Below are 18,484 nucleotides of genomic sequence, written 5' to 3'. Positions count from 1 at the left end.
CTTGATCTCCTTCAGCTGTCTTATTACTCTAGCTAAGACTTCAAGTACTATATTGAATAGGTATGGAGAGAGTGGACAGTCTTGTCTTGTTCCTGCTCTTGGAGGATCTTTTCTGCCTGTTGGGTTGCCTGGTCTGGCCTCTGTGTAATGGTTTTTGCTTTATCTTATTATATTTTATTTGTCATGTTTGTCTGTTATCTCTTAGAAGCCTATTCTTTTCTAATGGGAGACAGAAAGGGAGTGGGTCCAGAAGGAATGGGAGGGGAGAGGAACTGGGAGGAGTAGAGGAAGGGCAAACTATAGTCAGAATAGATGAGAAAAGAATCTATTTTAGTAAAAGAAAAATATATTTTTTAAACAGGCTAACCATGTGCTTGTTAGAATACAGGTTCCTGTGATCCCACAAAACCTACAACCAAGAGTACAGTTTTAGATGCAGGAATCTGTATTTAAAGGCCTGACTTCCCTGTCTGACTTCCATGGAGAATATGTGCTTTCATGCAGCGTTCCCTATTTTTAATTAGTCAAGAAAGACAAAGACCCATTAAGCAAGTCTAGGGACAGGACAAAAAAAAAGTGGTCCAAAGGCAAACTTCAGGACAAGAAAGCTATATATGACAGACTCTCTTAAGGAAGTTCCCAGCTATACGCTTATTGTTCCAGCTGTGGTCTCTGAGAGACTGAAGAAATTCCTTGGCCAGAGCAGTCATTCATGAGCTACACAGTAAGCTACTTATGAAGCTGGTTTCAAGGCATAGCACCCAAATAACCAGAAACACAAAGGGCACAGATGCCCCAGCTGTGGGGGATGCATGCTAGGACTGGTCACCTGTACATCTGGAAGACTAAAACTTTAGGAAGTCAAAAAGAAAAATAAAGGAATAGGCAGGTCTAGAAAAGTCAGCCCTTGATTGAATTGTGAGGTCGAGGCACCTCACAATTTTGACTTGTTCAGTCCTTTGACTTGTCCTTCTCTGGTTCTGAATATGTCCTTCCCTCTATGACTTCAAGCCTGCTCTCTGCCGCCATTGATCAGATGGCTTTTGAGAAGAAAATGAACGAAGGCTGAACCTGCCACTCTTTCATAGAACTTATGCTTTAAACAGATGTATTCTTAGGAGACATTTGGGGATGAGGGAAATTAGGCCCCCTGTAAATTATAAGATCACCCTGTGTCATCTATTTCACTATAGCCTCTGGCCAGTCTGGGTCACAGAAAACCAGAGAAACTGAGCACACAATGAAGTCTAAGCATCCCTTAAAAAGCACATTTGAAAATGTAATAACTTAATATTAATAGCTTAATAACATAGGGTTTTTTTCTTTTGATGAGTCCCTCCAACCTACTCTTGAATGTGCAGTTTTCCAGATTTTTCCATTAGAGTTTAGCTATTTGAGACAAAGGCCATGTCTGCTACTGCCCCATTCTGATAAAACCTGGGTCTTATCTTTGTAGCGGGAGCTGTGCCTCTGCCAAGGGAGTGGACATTTAAGTCATGAGGTCATTGTTCAGTCTGTGGCTGCCTGTACTGGTCACAAAGACAACACTGCTGTTTCTAGGGACCGTGATTGCCAAACCACCATGGACAATGAGCTGCTTTCCAAATATTAGAAGGGTTTTGGCATTGGGAAATACTGTCTCCCGTGATGACACTTCTAGGAGAGATCTTTAGCATGGCAGGGATTTAAAATAGTTGTTCTTGGGCACATGGAAGAGTACATTACAACAATGTCAGAGGCTTCTCAAAGTAAAAAGGCATAAAAGTAGGCTTTGTATTCCTCTGGCCTGAGGATGCTTCTTACCAAGTGACCTCACAGGGTAGAAGCACCTTGCAGCAGCATTTTTCTCTGCAAATGCAGACCTCATGAAACCTGGCTGTGAACCACACATAGACGCTCATCCTTAGTCACCCCCATGCATGCAGCCCATGGTACCACATTCGTGTCTTTGCTTCACTTGTGTGACATGTGAGCTTTGCCTTGCCTCTTGCTGAGATCTGTGGCAAACAGGCTAATTCTGTTGAGTCTACAGTACATCATCTTTGACAAGAAGAAAAATGGATCGAATCATTGAATCCAACACATATATATTATTCTAGATTCTTGGGACACATCCCAGACCAACCAAGACACGGTCTGAGTGAAGGGCCAGGGATATGTATTTTCTTTAAAGTGCCCATAAAGTTTCAGATGTTTGGTTGCCTATCAGATGATCTTTACGACCATTCAGTTTTGATGGGACAAAGGACAGTATCTACCCTGGTCATCAGGCATATGTGGGATAATAGAATATTCTTTGTTGCTAATCATAGCCACCATTGGGTTCCAATTAATTATTTCACTTTTGCCAAATGCCATAGCTTATTCATGAGTAGAATGCAGATTAATGATCATAAAAGATTTGCCTGCAGAGCCTGCTGGGCCTTATTCACACATATTGTTCCTATTATGTTCATGGAGAAGAGTTGTAACAATGATCTGCCACTCTTTGTCTAAGTTATGGACTTTCTATGAACTTATTATTATGTCCATTTTACAGATGTGGACAGTGGCACACAAAGAGAACAAAGAACATGCCCATGGTCCCATGGCTGATAAATAGTGGGACCAAAACTTAAACCTAAGCTATCCAACACAAAACCTGGGCAGTCAGCCTCCATACTATTTGGTTTTCATTGGCTTCTCCTCCAGGGATGAAGGCTGGTTGGAATGACTCCAGTTGGTCAGCAGAGAAGCTGCCTGTCTGTTGCATTGGCTGAGTTTGAGGTATGTTGTGGACATGTGGAATACTTGGGTCTCTCACTCAAAGGAGGAAGCATGCCTAGAAGGCAGACTGAGAAGAAACATGTGGGTAGCATGGGGTGGGTTGAGTGCAGACGACTAGGAGCATGGAAAGCAGCCATAGCAGTGGCCTCCCTCCTGGGCCAAAAGTCAGGGAAGGGCAAAGGAAAGGTCAGAGAGTAAGAGGAGAGCTGGGAAACAGCAAGAACAGATTTTTCTCCAGGTAAGGTGATATCAGCAGCGTCAGGAAGTGCCGTGTCAGATCCCTGGAAACCAGAGACGAGGTAGAAACCTAACATCAGTGGCTTTGCCTTCAGGAACGCTTTCATAGCGTTCAAATACTGAAATACTAGATGACAAGGTACCAAGTGGGGTTAATGTGTTGGATTTAATTTACATAATCTTGTGTAATGCATTAAATGGGAGGCTAACACTATCAAAACCTCCTCACATCACAGTGACTGGATGGCCAAGCAGGTGGTTCTGCTGTCTCAGAGGCCTTTGAAATCAGTCTCCATCTCAGCACTAGTTCACTCACTGCCTGTGCTCTACTCAGCCCAGGCTACTCTTTCTTTATGGCCCTGGCTACTGTTTGCCTGTATAGCTACTAGGGCAGCCAGACTGGCCAGGCCTTCTCACTCTGACGTCCCTGTGGAATGGATGCACTGGGTTTGAGAGACTGAGGCAGGCCCCTGCTGCAGCTTTCTGACCTCCCCAGTACTTCCCCACCAGACACACAAGGAAGGGGTGACTGTTGATTTCCTTATCATCTCCAGAGACAAGCCCCCTCCCCTGCCCCACTGGCAGCCTGGGTACCACCCACCTCCTTATCACATTCTTTCCACCTGCTCCTTACCCAAGTAACACTGGCAATGCCAATATGAGTAAGATGTCAGGCTTTGTTTTGGATAATTTTTTTATGTAATTCACTAACCAGACCATTCTCAGGGGGAAACTGGAGGGCCTTAGTGCTGGCTGCCCCAGCCCTGATTTTGGCAAGACAAGAAGAAACAGTTTTGTAGCTAGGACCAAGTTTTTCAGAGACATGTGGGTCTTTGAGATCATGATGTCATTCATCAGAAGGCCTTCCACTGCAGTGCTTAGCTGTTGTTTCTCAGTGTTGGGAATCCCTTTTCCCCAGTGCTCTAGAATAGGCCTCAGGAAATGTTTCACACAGAACAAAAAGTTGTGATTTTGTAAGAAAATTTGTTTGTTTGTACAGACATTAAATGGGAATTTTAATTTTATGTTTTTAAGCAGGAGAGAGAGAGAGAGAGAGAGAGAGAGAGAGAGATTTTCCAAGTCCTCCATTGATGTAAACAAGTAGGTCAGGCCACATCCATTCAAATCCAGGACTGAAGACATGAATGCATATCTGGCCTGACCTTTTTCATAAAGCATGCTCTATTGTATAAGCTAGGAAGCATTCCTGTATGTCCCAGGATACACACAAGTAAGTAGGGAAGAAGGCTGTTGTAATAATTGTGAGACTGCTCTTATACTCTTTGAGGTAATGTAAATGTGGTGTCTTACATTTGTATGACTTCTAAAGATGGTAGAATCCATGCATGCATGTTGTCCTTAGTCTCACAACAAGAGAGGGGGCTATTAACCTGGTCTTTGTGACAAAGAAAACATCCTAGCTTGGTACTACTTGTCAAATCTCTCTGATTTATCATAGCCCAAATAGGCTTTGACTGAACATAGCTGGTGACTCTGACTTCCACAGTATCTCTTGCCATAGGAAGTTTCATCTCCAACTCCTGCAGCCATTATCCAGGTACCTATCTTAACCCCTCCAGGACATTGGCCATACGCATCCTACTTAGCCCTTAGTCACAGTAGAACCTAGAATACTCTCATTGGTACACAGATATTCTACACCAAACACTGAGTGAGTGCTATTGAGTCAAAGAAACTGAATGGTCCCAAGACAGCCAGTGTCAACTCAGTGGCTTATACCATTGGCTCTTGAAGAGCCTGAAGAAATATGGTGATGCCCCACAAAGCTATCACCTGCAGCTGTGTGTCTGTCAAAGAACTGAACCCTATTTCCTTTGTATGGCCCTAGATTACAGCAGCCAGTCTAGCAGTGATAAATATGGGGATCACTATCCTTCATTACCCAACCCACACCTGAGTCACAGTGCTAACCATTCCCACAGAGCACTACTCAGCTATGAGTACTCATAGACAGATAGAACCCAGCATTTAAGGCTAACATTTTAAAAGATGTATTCGCTCCACCTGCATTGCTCCACTCTGATCAGCACTCCAGCACCTGGTTGCTGTGTTACATGGCAGAGAAGAGAAGGAAAAGGATGACGTAGCTCCTCCAGACCTTGTGCAGGGATACAGAAGGCTACTCACAGAGGAAGAGCTTCCATACCCCAATGACCACTTAAGGGCTCCACTTAACCATGTTGGAAATGGGAAACTTGGGAGGGACATTTTTGCTCTCTGACAGCCACTATAGATTTTCCAGAATAGATACAATGAATTCTCAGTTGCTACATGATGCTGTCTCACTTTTTTAACCTTTGGCTTATACAGACTAACTATATGCCTATGGATGTGGGATCGGGGAACAGTATTGAGGATTGAAGCCAGAGCCTAGTATATGATAAACAGGTACTTTGTCACTTGAGCCCTTTCTGACTTTTATCATTGTCATGTTGGCCTTGAACTTGTGATCCTTCTGCCCCATCTTCTGAGACAGCTGGGCTACAGGTTTGCAGCACGGTGTCTGGCTATGCTATGAGTCTTACACTTACTGTACCCACCATGATTTCTCTCTCTCACTTCCAGGTGTAATGCCCATTAGGAATAAGAGAAGCATTTTTTTCAGTTGTTAAGTGAAGAGATAGAACTGATAACTGATTTGCTTTTATGTTCTCCACGGGCTCAGAGCAGTCTCTTATGCATACAGCACATGGTTATTGGATAAAGTGATATTTTAGATTAGAAACAGATTCTCCACTACATTAAATACCACCCACTTGCACATAGCAAGAGCCAACTAAATACTAATGGCTGATAGTGGATCGCATCTGGAAAATAGAAAAGGCTGTGGTAGGGTGTTCCCTGGTGTCAAGAAGGGACATCGAACATGGAGAGGAACAGGACAAGATAGAAACCAGAAAATTGGGCCTCAAAGTTGAGACAGTGTGCTAGATTGGGACTGAGGGCAAAGTTCTTGCTCTTGGTGCCCATTGCTTTAATTAGCTGGAGATAATTGCTCTAATTACTCTTTGTGCCTTTACCATCACTTTTTAGGAGGATGAGACAACCATTGTGACCCTTTTGAAGAGCTTGGCATTGATAGCAGTCTCTTCCTGGGAATCTTGAAGCAGCATGTTAGAAATGCTGCTTTTAAGGGGCAATGCCCTAAATAAATGAGACTTCCCCATGCGGCTGTCTGTCCCTCTTCCCAAACTGCCACCATCACTCTCCCTCCCTCTCTGCATATCCTTCCCAGGCCTTTGAAACCCAAGTGATAGCAGCGGGCATTTCGTTACAGTCCTGCTCTGCTCCATCTCATCCTGTTTCCTTTTAAGTAGACAATAACAGAGATTCAAAAATTCCTTGCGGTTAAAAAAAAATGTACCATATGGATTAAAATGTGTCTAATCTGGCGTGGGCGCATTAATGTATCACTTTGGAACTTTCCACCTTGGTAAACATTTCTATTTTTTAACGACTGAGTACGCAGGCAACAGTATTCATTATTTTAATTAAAAAGATTCTGTGATTTCTTTTCCAAATATGGTGCTAAGTATTCTAGGGGGAATACCGCTGCTTATAAAAAGAATGTGTCGTGGAGTAGTTTGGAGTATTATGCACTTCCTATTAGGTAAATGTGATCTATTATGTTCAAAGGAATCTAAAAATAGTAGCCTGTTTCCATCAGATGCTACACTGTGCGTTCTACTCTTTTCCAGACATAATCTGATCAAAGTAACTAGCGTTGATCTGGTTCTTACTATGGAAAACACACTCCGTGCTTTACACCCATAACTTCACAAATGCTCTCCCTGTGAGAGAGCTGTTGGCAACATCCCCATTCTATCGATAAGAACTCTACTTAAGAATAGGTTCAAAGCAAGAGAGCTAGAAAGGGGCAGCCCTGAGATTACAGCCCAAGGAGTGTCCCTGGAACCACAGCTGGCTCAGTTCTTACCCAGTCCTCCTTCCCTTGAGCCATCAGTTGGCAGAGACTAGCTTGAGAAGTCAAAATTAGTTAAGATTCTTGTTGGAAACACCATTAAGGATGGTATGTGCTCACAGCACACAGGATACAGCTTAGCTGTGGTGGTGGAGGACCCTTGAATCAAAGGCTATATGTGCCCACCAGTCCTCAGGGTACCAGTGGATGTTGCAGCCTCTACACTGATGAAGGTCAAACTTCCCATATCCAAAACAAATAAATTCACCCTGAAAATATGGAAGTTTCCATAATCTAAGTTGTTTCTTAGAAATAAATATGACTATATGCTTTTTACTTTTTAATGGTCTGTCTCTTGAAGACAGGAGACCCTGTCATCCTCTGCACTCTCTTGCCATGTGCCACTTTTTTTAGGAAAGAGGGTGGCCTGAGAACTGTGAAAAATTCAACTGGACAGGCCAGCTTCCCACTCACTGTGTGCCAATTTGCTTCACTTTCAGCATCGATTTCTCTGTCAAAAAAATAAGAAGCACAGGGATGGAAAGATGGCTCAGTATTTAAAATGCTTGCATCTTAAACATGGAGGGAGGACCAGGGTTCCGATTCCCAGAACTCGCCTGCAATTGCAGCCCTGGAAAGTAGAGACAGGAGAATCCTTAGAGCCAGCTGGCTAGTGAGATTAGCCATATTTGTAAGGTCTGGGTTTGGTTGAAAGACCCTACCTCAATGAATAAGGTAAACGAGTCATTGAGGATGATTCTCAAAATAAACCCTAGGAATCCACATCTACATGTATGTATGTGCATGTGCATCTACACATGTATCTATGTGTATGCACATGAGAGGGGGGAGGGAAGCAGGGAGGAAGAGGGAAAGGGAGAGAGGGAAAAAACAAAATACCATGGCGTTCTTGGAAAGTTTAAGCAACAGATATTAAGTTGCCAGCATGGTACTGCTGGCCTGTTGCAGGTGCTAGGCGACATATTTTAGTACTGTTCTCACTTGCGTCCTCTTGTTGCACTGCAAAGTTTGATAATGCTGGGTTTGCTGATCAAATGCAATTTTTCTTTTTTGCTGATGGTCGAAGGTGCTCTCTTTGTCAGCATTGATATTCTTGGGAAAGGCCAATGAGTTGTTTGCACATAGACACTCTTTATTCCCACAATGGTTTGTACATAAAGTCTAGTTTAGTATGAGACTAGATTTATTTTATGTGTGTGCACAGCTGTCAAACCTGTTGGTAGGACTCTTGGCCCGCTTTGTTCCTTCAGATCCCAGTAGATTGAGGACCATAGGTAAATTTCATACGGTCACAGGAGTTCTCTTTGAGAATTTTCCATCCCTTCTTTACCCTTCAGTTTACTGAATATGAGTCTGTGGAATGTATTTGTATATGTATGTAGACATAATATGTGCTTATATGTATGTGTGCATATGTGATATGTGTGTACATCTATATGTCTGTATTTGCACATATATGTGCATGTGTGCATTATTTGCATTATATGTATGTATTGTGCATATTTATGTATGTATATGTTCATATGTATATGGGTATGTGTGTATGTGTGTGTATGTGTATACAAGGTGAGAAAGTGTGTGCTACAATGTACTAGGTGCACTGCTAAGTACTACGAACACTAGAGTAAACAAAATAAACCCCATGTTCTTTACTGCATGGAATTTATAACTTCAGTAAAACTCATCATGGGGATTTAAGAAAATTCAATTGGAGCACGTTTTGGACTCTCTGGTGACCATCTTGATGCTTGATGTTGCTGTGAGGTTTTAGTGCCCACGCTGGCATGTGACCACTGGTGCCCTGGCATCAAATAATGGATTTTGTTTATTACTATCAACTAAAATGACTAAAGTGACTGTAATGACAAATGACCCTTTCCAGCCAAGGCCAAGCCTGAAGACAGTATGGGGAAGCCTTGGTGACACTAAAGGCTGCAGTTGAGTCTGAGGAGGCAGAAGCAGGTGAACCCTGAGTCACTGCATGCCATTGAGCAGAACAGGCTGGGCAGACTCTGAAGATCCAGGCCACAGTAAGGAAACTAATTTCAACCCAATATACTTGCATGAATTAATGTGATTCATTTGGATTTTATTGGTTTTGTGGCCTTGTTTATATTATTGGTTATAAATCTGAGGCCAATTTTATAGCAATGAAAGAGCTTTAAACATAAGGCATTCATAGAGTTATAATAATAATAACTTTTTTGCTAGCCCTTAGGAGGTCTGAAATAAATTCTTTTTTTTTTTCTGTAAAAGAGGCCAGCGCCATTATTCAAGTATAAATGCTTGCTCTAAAGAAAGGTTGCCTACAGGTAAAATTATATATATATTTCTTTATATATACATATATATGTGTGTATATAGATATGTATATACATATACAGATAGATAGATAGATAGATAGATAGATAGATAGATAGATAGATAGATAAGAGAAAAACTAGTTATAACCCTGATTTTTCAGGAAAAAAAAAGAGCTATGTGGAAAGATATAGCTGTTTTTACCACCCCGCAGATCTTTGTACTTGTGGACTGAGCTATTATATTCTTATGTTGCACAAGAACTATTTCCTATATTTTAATTAATTAATTTGAGACACAGTCTTGTAGAGCCCAGGCTGGCCTTAAACTTACCATATAGCCTCATTACTGGAGTTGTGCCAGAACTGTGCTCTGGAAGACCTAAGAACCTAGGCTCAGCCACTCGTCCTCAAGACACAATGGTAACACACTAATTTGTAAAGAATGGAGAAAGGAGATTTATCCAGTGTGGCCACATTATAACGAGGAGTAAAGAAGCCCAGTGCCCTCTGCTCCAGTTCACCTTCTAGGGCCCTATTATGGTTTAAAGAGAGGGCAAGAGGTGTACATAACCTTGACAGGATGGGATGACATCCCTTGCAGGAGAAAAGTTGTCCCAGCACCAGGCTTTCAACTTTTCTACCAGCATGAGATTCTTAGGGAATCCATAACTTCTATTTTTTCAATAATCTGAGAGCATGGGGAAGGCCTTGATGTCGCTTTAGAATATCTTCACTCCTGCCAGGACAGTTACAGCTGAGAATGACCTTGAACTCTGATCTTCCTCCCTCTACTTCCCAAGCAGAGGGGACTTACAGGCATGTGCTACTGTGCCTGGCCCTCATACATATATCCTTGCTACTTGCCCAAGTCTGTCCATGTATGCTCATGGCCCCCAGGACTTCCTCCCACTAACTCATACATGTTACTTGTCTCTCACTATGTACTGCTCTCTGGAGCATTTCAACATTAGGTTCAAAGGCTTTGAATATTCAGCCCATCTCAAGCCTGTCCTGAGATTAGAAGAATCATAAGAGATGACCTCTGTGAAATAATTAGCATGTTCTACAATGGAATATAGCAGTGTTTTCTCTTTCCTCTAGCATCTAGGCAGTGGGTCAGCACTGAGGTACAGCTCTCCACTAGCACCCAGTTGGTACCATTCACAGGGTGACCACACGTCTCCCCCTATTTGTCTAGGACTGCCCAGGTTCATGTCTGATGTCTCGCCTTGTCTATTAACAGTGCCCCCTTCACTCTCATCTGATGATAAATTATAAGCAGCTCCTTTTCTGGAAAGAACTTGACCCATGGCCCTATGAGATCCGATTAAGGCTGTTTCAGTTACTTTCCTTATAACTCCCTGTTCTCACTGAACCATGTTGATGCCTAAGATGGGATATTCACAGACATTTTTTGGTAATGTCTCTCTTAGAGTCTCGAACACTCTAAGTCTTATACATTATAGACTTTCTAAGTCTTACTTAGAGAGTGTATAATAGCAATGACAGAAAGCTGGCTACATCAGAGCAGTGATTGACTGATTTTCATCAGCAAAATCTTTTATAAAATATGAGCTGATAAAATTTGATACCCAGGGGATCAGAGCCTACAAATCCTGGTCAGTGAATGTAAGATTTAGACATATTCTTCCTTCAAAATGTTAAAAACAAAATTGAACTACCTTGTCCCACCCAAAACCAAAGCATCAATGACCAACCGAGGCTCAAAATGGTTGGGCTGTTGCCTGTCATTTTGGATGTGAGTCTTGCTTTTGCCAGAAATTTATTTTGCTGTCAGAGCTGAGACATTAAACCAGTGACCAGGCTCTAACAACATCCTGTGGAAGAAGGCCTATGAGGATATGTCTGATTGTTCCAGAGTCGAGAGTCTAGGTTGCCCATGGCACAGGGCTCACTTTATTTCTACCTCTTGCTCATTGGCTGTTTGGTTTGATCCTCACAGAGGACCAAGAGGAAAGAAGAGGAAAATGTCTACTAGTGTTGCTGGAAAAAGCTTAAAAAGATGATTAGATCTGTTTTATATATTGGTGTGTGTGTGTGTGCATGTGCGTGTTTGTGTGTGTGTTGTTTGTGTATCTGATTAAACATGAAGCTGCCCCTCCTTGCCTGGAGGATAGGGAGTGAATACAATAAAAGGGCCTTAGTGGATGACAGAAAGCACAGGCAATTCTGAACTCTACATACACTGTATCTTTTTTTATCATGCATACAAATCTATGATAAAGTTTAATTTATAAGTAAGGCACAGTAAATCTAAGAATAGTAACTATAATACTGTAACAAAAGTTTCACAAATGTAGTTTCTCACTTTCTCAAGGTATCTTACAAGGAATCCATCTCGCTATGATGACATGAGGTGGGATGAGGACAGGAATATGGCTCAGCACTTGCCAAGCAGCAGCCATAACTTCTACAGTTTGAGAAGTGACAGCAAAACTAGGGTGGGCCTCTGTTTTTCCTTCTTCACAATTCTATGGATAAAAATAAATTAAATTAAATTAAATTAAATTAAATTAAATTAAATCCTCCTTAGCATAGATCCTAACAGCCTCGAGTACAAATGTTCCCTTTCTTTAAAAACTTTTACTCCTTCACTTAAAGGAGCACTGTACTGCTTGTCTTTGGTGCAGATGGATTGCTAGCAATTCCGGTGGATGGTTGAAGTACAATTGCAGTGGCTTGAAATATTGAGATACTGTACAGCTGGTCTGGGAGACAGCTACAAAGTGGTTAATGGGAGGCCAGTGTGTTCGGTGTGGATATGCTGAACAAAGGGACAGTTGATTTCTTTGAAGCATGGGTAAGAACTGGCAGACCAACAGATCCTCAGAAGAGCATGTAGTTGAAAACCAACTTGAATCATGAGATTGAAGAGATGGCTTGGCCAGGACAGTACTTTCTACATGAGCACATGGATCCAAGTTCAATTCCCAGCACCCGCATACAAAGCCACTGGATGTGGTGGCACTTATTTACAATCCTAGCACTGGACAGGAGACAGAGGAAGCCTGGTGTGGATGGTCTAGCCAGCATAGCCTGCTTAGTGACTTCCAGGTCACCTAAAATTTAAGTTGAGCAGCTCATGAGAATAACACTTAAGGTTGTCCCAGCTACCACATACATGTTCACATGGAGTATATACTCACTCACCACAAGAACACATGTACAAACCACATGAGTAGTGCCTGTACAGGCACACAACGATTTACAAATTGTATGTTTCTGGAATTTTAACATTTTCAGACTTTAGCTGACCAGAACTACAACTGTGGAAAGAAGAATAGTGCACAGGGATTCCTGACTGTATTCTAATTCAATCCATATAATACATATATTGTATATATTATATATAGTATATATATAGTATATATTGTACATATAGTGTGTATATATATATAGTATATGTACTATATATGTATATATATATTTCTGTGACTAAAGCAAACTGTGTGTGCATGTATGCACGTGTGTGTGTGTGTGTGTGTGTGTGTGTATGTGTGTGTGTGTGTGTGTGTGTGAAATTTTGAAATGCATGCAGACACTGGAATTAAGTTCCACTAAGGCAGGCTTGAAGCCTATTTTACCTAGTTGTCTGCCCTCCAGTACTTAAACCAGTGTCCAAGGCCACGTAGGTGCGCACAGATTGTAAGAATGAGGGAAAGCCATGGAGGCTGGGAATGGACAACTAGAGGGACAAAAAACCTGAAAAGTGGTTGCTCATGCGTTCATTTTCTTTGGCTGTGGTGAGAATCTGCTGGGATGAGATTGTAGTAATGAATGCACAATTTTCTGAATGCTTTATTAAGCACCATTTCATATTTTATAAGGATCTTTTTGTCGGTTAGTATATTTTTATTTCAATTATTCAGTCACAGTAAGTATGCAAATTGATAGATTTAACTGAAATTTCCATTCAAGGCACGTGTCCATCATATACACCCCCCTTCTTCTCTCTCTTGCCATCTTTCCCTTTTCTCCTTTTCCTGGGTCTCCTCCCCTTCCCCAATACTCCATCCCCCATGTTCAGGTCATTAAATGGATTAATTTTGTGGAATATTAACTATATCTTATTTTTGCTCACAAAGAAAAAGGACGAATACATTCTATACTTTCTGGGACGCCGTAGTTGGTGTCTAATAACTGCCTCTTGGGTGAATTGATGATCGCTTTTCTATACCGAAATAGTCTAAATAATTACCTCCCTCAAAGCATGGCTTCCGGGTCCCTCATGTGTCTGGGTTGTGATCTGGTGGAGCCTGCACTATTTGAGGATAGAGGGCATTGGAACATTGGGAAATGGACTGGAGTTCCTCTGGGATGGTGCTTTTGTTTGTGCATCAGAGATAAGAGTAACAGCCTGTGTGCTGAGGCTGTTTGATTTTAGATTACCAAAGGAGAGGGCAGTGTGGTGCTTTTTTGAAATACTGGAGGAAAGAGAGACCTTTGTCAGAGGGAGTCTTGGTTCACATTCTCCCAATTCTTTTTCTGTGGTCCTGTTAAATCCATTTAAAGTCCCTACAGCCCACTACCCTTCAGAAAGTGAGATCTGTCAAAACAGATTAATGCCATCACTGGAAACATTTAGCTAGCCTGTGACAGCTAATCTGGAAGGCTTTATCAGAATACATGTAATTTAGCCACTTGATGACTGCCAACAGGTGGTTGGGAGGAGTCTTTCCGCTCAGTAGAGGGCGTAAAGGCAGAGTTGTTTCTCCATCCTCTTCCATACAAGGTCAGGCAGAATTTCCTTTATTTACAGTGGTTTTCTCATATGATCTTTTCTCTCAAGCTACTGCTTGACATGAAATCAATCTGAGAGTGTATCCTGGTGTGTGACCACACAGCATCGCCCTTCCTGTAGCTGAAGGATTCTGCTGAGAGGACTAGAACAGACACTGGATTTCTCATCAGAGAAGCAGTTTGGGATTTGGAGCATATCAACTTTTCATGTTTGCAACCATTTCTGGAAGGTTCATCTTAAGTCCTGTTCAAGTTAAATGAATGCTCTCAATACCTTGTACCATTTTTTTGTGGTTGTTGTTTCAAGTGCTTAAATCTTCTCCATGTCCCACTGTATACCAGTTGTCCTTTTGTTTTAAAGATTATATTATCAATACCTAATATTTACATAAAAGCTTTGTATCATTGTTAATATTAAATATATTTTTCTATTATATGGGAAGTGTACTACAGGCAATAAAAAATATGATCTTGAGGCTGGAGAGATGGCTCAGCAGTTAAGAACACTTGCTGCTCTTGTGGAGCACCTGGGTTTGGGTTCTAGCACCCACATGGTAGCTCAAAACTGTTGGTAACTGCAGTTCCAAGGGATCTAATGTCCTCCTCTAACGACCTAGGCATCAGAGAAACATGTGATGCACATACATACATGTGGGCAAAACACTCATGCACATAAAATAAAAATAAGCATATGTTTTTGAAAATATCACTTAATCCTCACAGCTATCTGGGCTGGAAGGTGGGTAAACATCTTTGTTTTGTTTCTTCGTTTAACCCAGTCTGGCCTCGAACTCTCTAAGTAACTGAGGATGACCTTGAACTCCTGATCCTCTTGCCTTCCCTTCTAAAGTGCTGGGATTGTAGGCATGTTCCACCATGCTCAGCTTAACATTTCCATTCTAAAAGTCAGGAAACTTGCTCCAGCTTAGAGCATAGAGCTGGTAAGTGATAGGGTGAGGTACAGACTGTGCCCTCTGGCTGCATTTCAGAGATACCAAAAGAGGCAAAGACAGGGACCACACGGTTAATAAGAGTCCAAAGCTGGACATGAGCACAGCTTTCTGCCACGGGTATTATTTCTGCAGAATTATTTGGATCATAGTTAGGAAATTGCTAGTGACCATAGCCTGTGTATTTCCGATATGCCTATGAAAACAGAGAAAGGGGTACTAACGGTACCAGTGTTGAGAAGACCCCACCCCCCAATCCTGGTCATAACTAAGGAAACCACAGACAAGATAAGAAGGGAGAGGAGAGCTGCTGACTCCAAGACAGGCCAGAGCATCAGTGTGAGGCTTAGGATCCTCTCCTGCGGGCTGCATGGGGCTATAGCCAGATGAAATGTGTGTGCCATGCTACCCAGGAAACATGAGCCTTCAGCCATTGTGGATGTCAGCTTAGAACCTCTTGAGAAGAAATCCACAACAGCCTTCTCTCACTCTCTTCCCTCTCCTCTGCTGCTTCCTAACATTTTGGAGGTACCAGACTCCCAAGAATGGGAATTCTTATACTTCTATGTGCATGGTAATTCTCTCAAGAATTTGGAAAGGCAGGATTCCAGGCCTCGCCCCCAGAGTGTCTGGGTGAAAATCAGCAGGGCACCTTGGAAGGTTTGACCATGGACTTGACAAATTACTGACTCTGTCAGCTGGTTTGAGAACTCTGGCAAGGGGGCTAGAGAACTGGCTTAGTGGCTAAGAGTGTGTCCTGCCATTGTGGAGGGCACAAGTCTGCTTCCTGGCACTCATATTGAGCAGCTCCCAACTGCCCGTAACTCCAGGAAATTCGATGCCACTGGCCTCTATGGTCACATGCATTCATATACACATAGCCATATACAGACACAACTAAAATAATACTTTAAAAAAAAAACCCTGTTTTTAAGGTGCTCTGGTGAGCAGATTGGAGGGCTGGGGTTGGGAGCTAACAAACAAATTGAAAGTCTTTGCAGTTGGTTAGAAACAATTGGAAGATTCACAGTGGACACTGGCTACTGTGGTTGAGATACAAGATGGCTTCTGAGCACTCAAATATGCTTTTCTCTCTGGACAGGTGACCTTCATTCACAGTCCGTACAGAAACCTACCCTGTTGATGCCTTTAGAGAGAATGTGGTCCCCCAACCTCATCTTTTCATTTGTTTGTTGGCAGGTGCACATTTATCACACACTAGGTGTCGTAGTGTGTGCTTCAAGGGTCAGGGACCTGGAGGGAAGCTTATATTGCTTCTCATTACCCTCTGGACCGCCAAAAGCTTCCATCAGAGGCCCCCAGGAGCTGGAGCACATGCTCTGACCCTCGCTGCCTGCATTCAGCAAGATGAGCTGTGGCGGCAAGGGCAGCTCCGCAGGATGAAGCTCCAACTCTTAACGTCTTCTAAAATGCTTGACTGGGTTGATAAGAGTCTCTCCCATGCCTGAGCAGAATGTACACAGGTAATCTAACCCTTGCTTCATAGCCAAGATCGGTATTGCCTTGCAAATACAGAGTTGCTCGGTCTCCCACTATGCAGCTCTGAGCCTGCGTGCATAACTCAGCAACCACTGCAGTGTCACTAGTCACTTCTCAAGGTGTCTTCACACCCCTTCCTAATCAGCTAGCTTTTGGGGGGTAGTGTCAGCTCACTGATTAGGCAGGCTGGTTTGCCAGTAAACCCCAGGAATCTTCTTATCTCCTCCTTCCCCAATCTAGGAATACAAATGTACACAACCACACCCAGATTTTTGTTACAAGGTATTCTGGAGTTCAAACTCACATCCTTATACTTATAGGGCAAGTGCTTTCTCGAATGAGCTATTTGTGTGGTCCCTCTACTTCTGTACATATAAAATTCTCAGGACAGAGGTCTGAATCCATTTTCAATGCTTACAGTTTTCAACTTATTCCTGGTGTAAAAGCGGCACACATCCAGCGGGGACTGTATGGAAAAGTATGATCTATGAATCTGGATTTTTATGCAAAAGAGTGATAAGCATTCATTCACTGTGAGCTGGTGTCATGAATACTCGCAGAGAAATCTCATTGTAAAGATACACAGAGGAACTGGATGGAGAGCTGCAGATGCCTGACACAGGAGGAATTCCACGTTGTTGATTTCAAAAGCCAACATCAGCAGACCCAACATGTATGCAGACGAAAGGAAGCTAGTTTGATGGATGGGGGTGTCACAGTCCCCCTTCTCTCCCTCACTTCGGCTCACAGTCAGAACAAACAATCCAGTTATGGGCTTGCTTCAGTCTGTGCCAAAGTTCCCCATAAGCACAGATTTTCTTGGAAGTCAAGCTTCAGAAGAAAAGAAACTGAAAATACTAAATACCTAGTATTTCTTTGCCTCATTGTTTGTGTAACATTTAGTGTTAGAACTCAGGTCACAGCCAGGAGGGGTGGTTCCCACCTTTAATCCCAGCACTGAGGAGGCAGGGGCAGGCGGATCTCTTGTGAGTTTTTAGCCATCCTGGTTGACCTAGAGATTGTTCTAGCACAGCTAGAGCTACATAGAGAGACCCTATCTCAAAAAAAAAAAAAAAAGAAAGAAAAAGAAACCAACCAACCAAACAAACAAATAGACAAAAATCTCAAGCTAAAGACATTATAATGACTACTCAGATACTCCATGGCAGCTTTTGTAGGATGTGAGCATTAGTTGTTTGCTTCATCCTTGCCAAGATTGTTAGTCTCAAGTGAACTCTGTGTGTGTGTGTGTGTGTGTGTGTGTGTAGACCTGTGTAAGTGGCTTTTGTTTCATGTTTGTGTTTTTGTACTTATTTGTGGATGAAGAGGAGGGGCATGCCATATCATGGTGTGTGTGTGTGTGTGTGTGTGTGTGTGTGTGTGTGTGTTGGGAGTGGGGGTGGGGTCAGAGGACAATTTTCAGGACTCATTTCTCTCCTTCCACCACGTTGACCCTCGGGATTGAACTGGGGTCATCAGGTTTGACAGCAAGTGCCTTCAACTCCTGAGCCATCCCACTATCTTGAACCTCTGTCTTATTAATAGTGTTTATAACATTTGTCATGAATCAAGTGATTGCTTTGTGCCAGCCTTTGTAGTTAGCATCTCATTCTCTGTGTCCTATTTAATTCACGTAACTAAATTTTAATTGTTAATATCACATACTACAGGCAAAGAGATTATATCTAGAGATACTAGGTCATTGCCTAATACTGCAAGTATCAGCAAACCATGATTCCTGGCTTTTGGCAAACTTGAGAGCAGTACGCTCTTGCCTGCAGCTTCCTATAGAAGACATGGTATGCTTAGTCTGAGTAATGCCTCGCTTCAGAAAAAAATAAAATAAAATTATTGCATAGAAGGCATTTAAGAACTCTTTGGGAGGCTAGTGAGACAAACTTCTCTATCAGTATTTAGCTTATGTTATCACCATAACATATGTTATTAACACATGATATGACTGTATTCCCATCACACATGGTCACATGACCATAGCATAGGTA

The 18,484-nt window shown here is 42.3% G+C and overlaps 1 protein-coding gene across 3 annotated transcripts in view; it reads left to right on the top strand.

Moving 5' to 3' along the window:
* Positions 1–18,484, top strand: part of Apba1 (amyloid beta precursor protein binding family A member 1) — a 204,775-nt gene that overhangs the window by 39,587 nt on the left and 146,704 nt on the right. Inside the window, exon 1 of one of the 3 annotated variants that reach the window (XM_028764031.1) lies at positions 16,357–16,465. The exons of the other annotated variants lie outside the window; for them this stretch is intronic. The gene's annotated coding sequence lies outside the window, so the exon portion shown is untranslated. Of the gene's footprint in view, positions 1–16,356; positions 16,466–18,484 lie in introns of those variants that run through there. 3 annotated transcript variants of the gene reach the window in all.

The sequence above is a fragment of the Grammomys surdaster genome, unplaced genomic scaffold, assembly GCF_004785775.1.
Source record: "Grammomys surdaster isolate TR1022 unplaced genomic scaffold, NIH_TR_1.0 141, whole genome shotgun sequence".
In the NCBI taxonomy this organism is placed as follows: domain Eukaryota; kingdom Metazoa; phylum Chordata; class Mammalia; order Rodentia; family Muridae; genus Grammomys; species Grammomys surdaster.
Note: the sequence above shows the minus strand (reverse complement) of the source record. Positions and strands in the feature narration are given on the sequence as shown.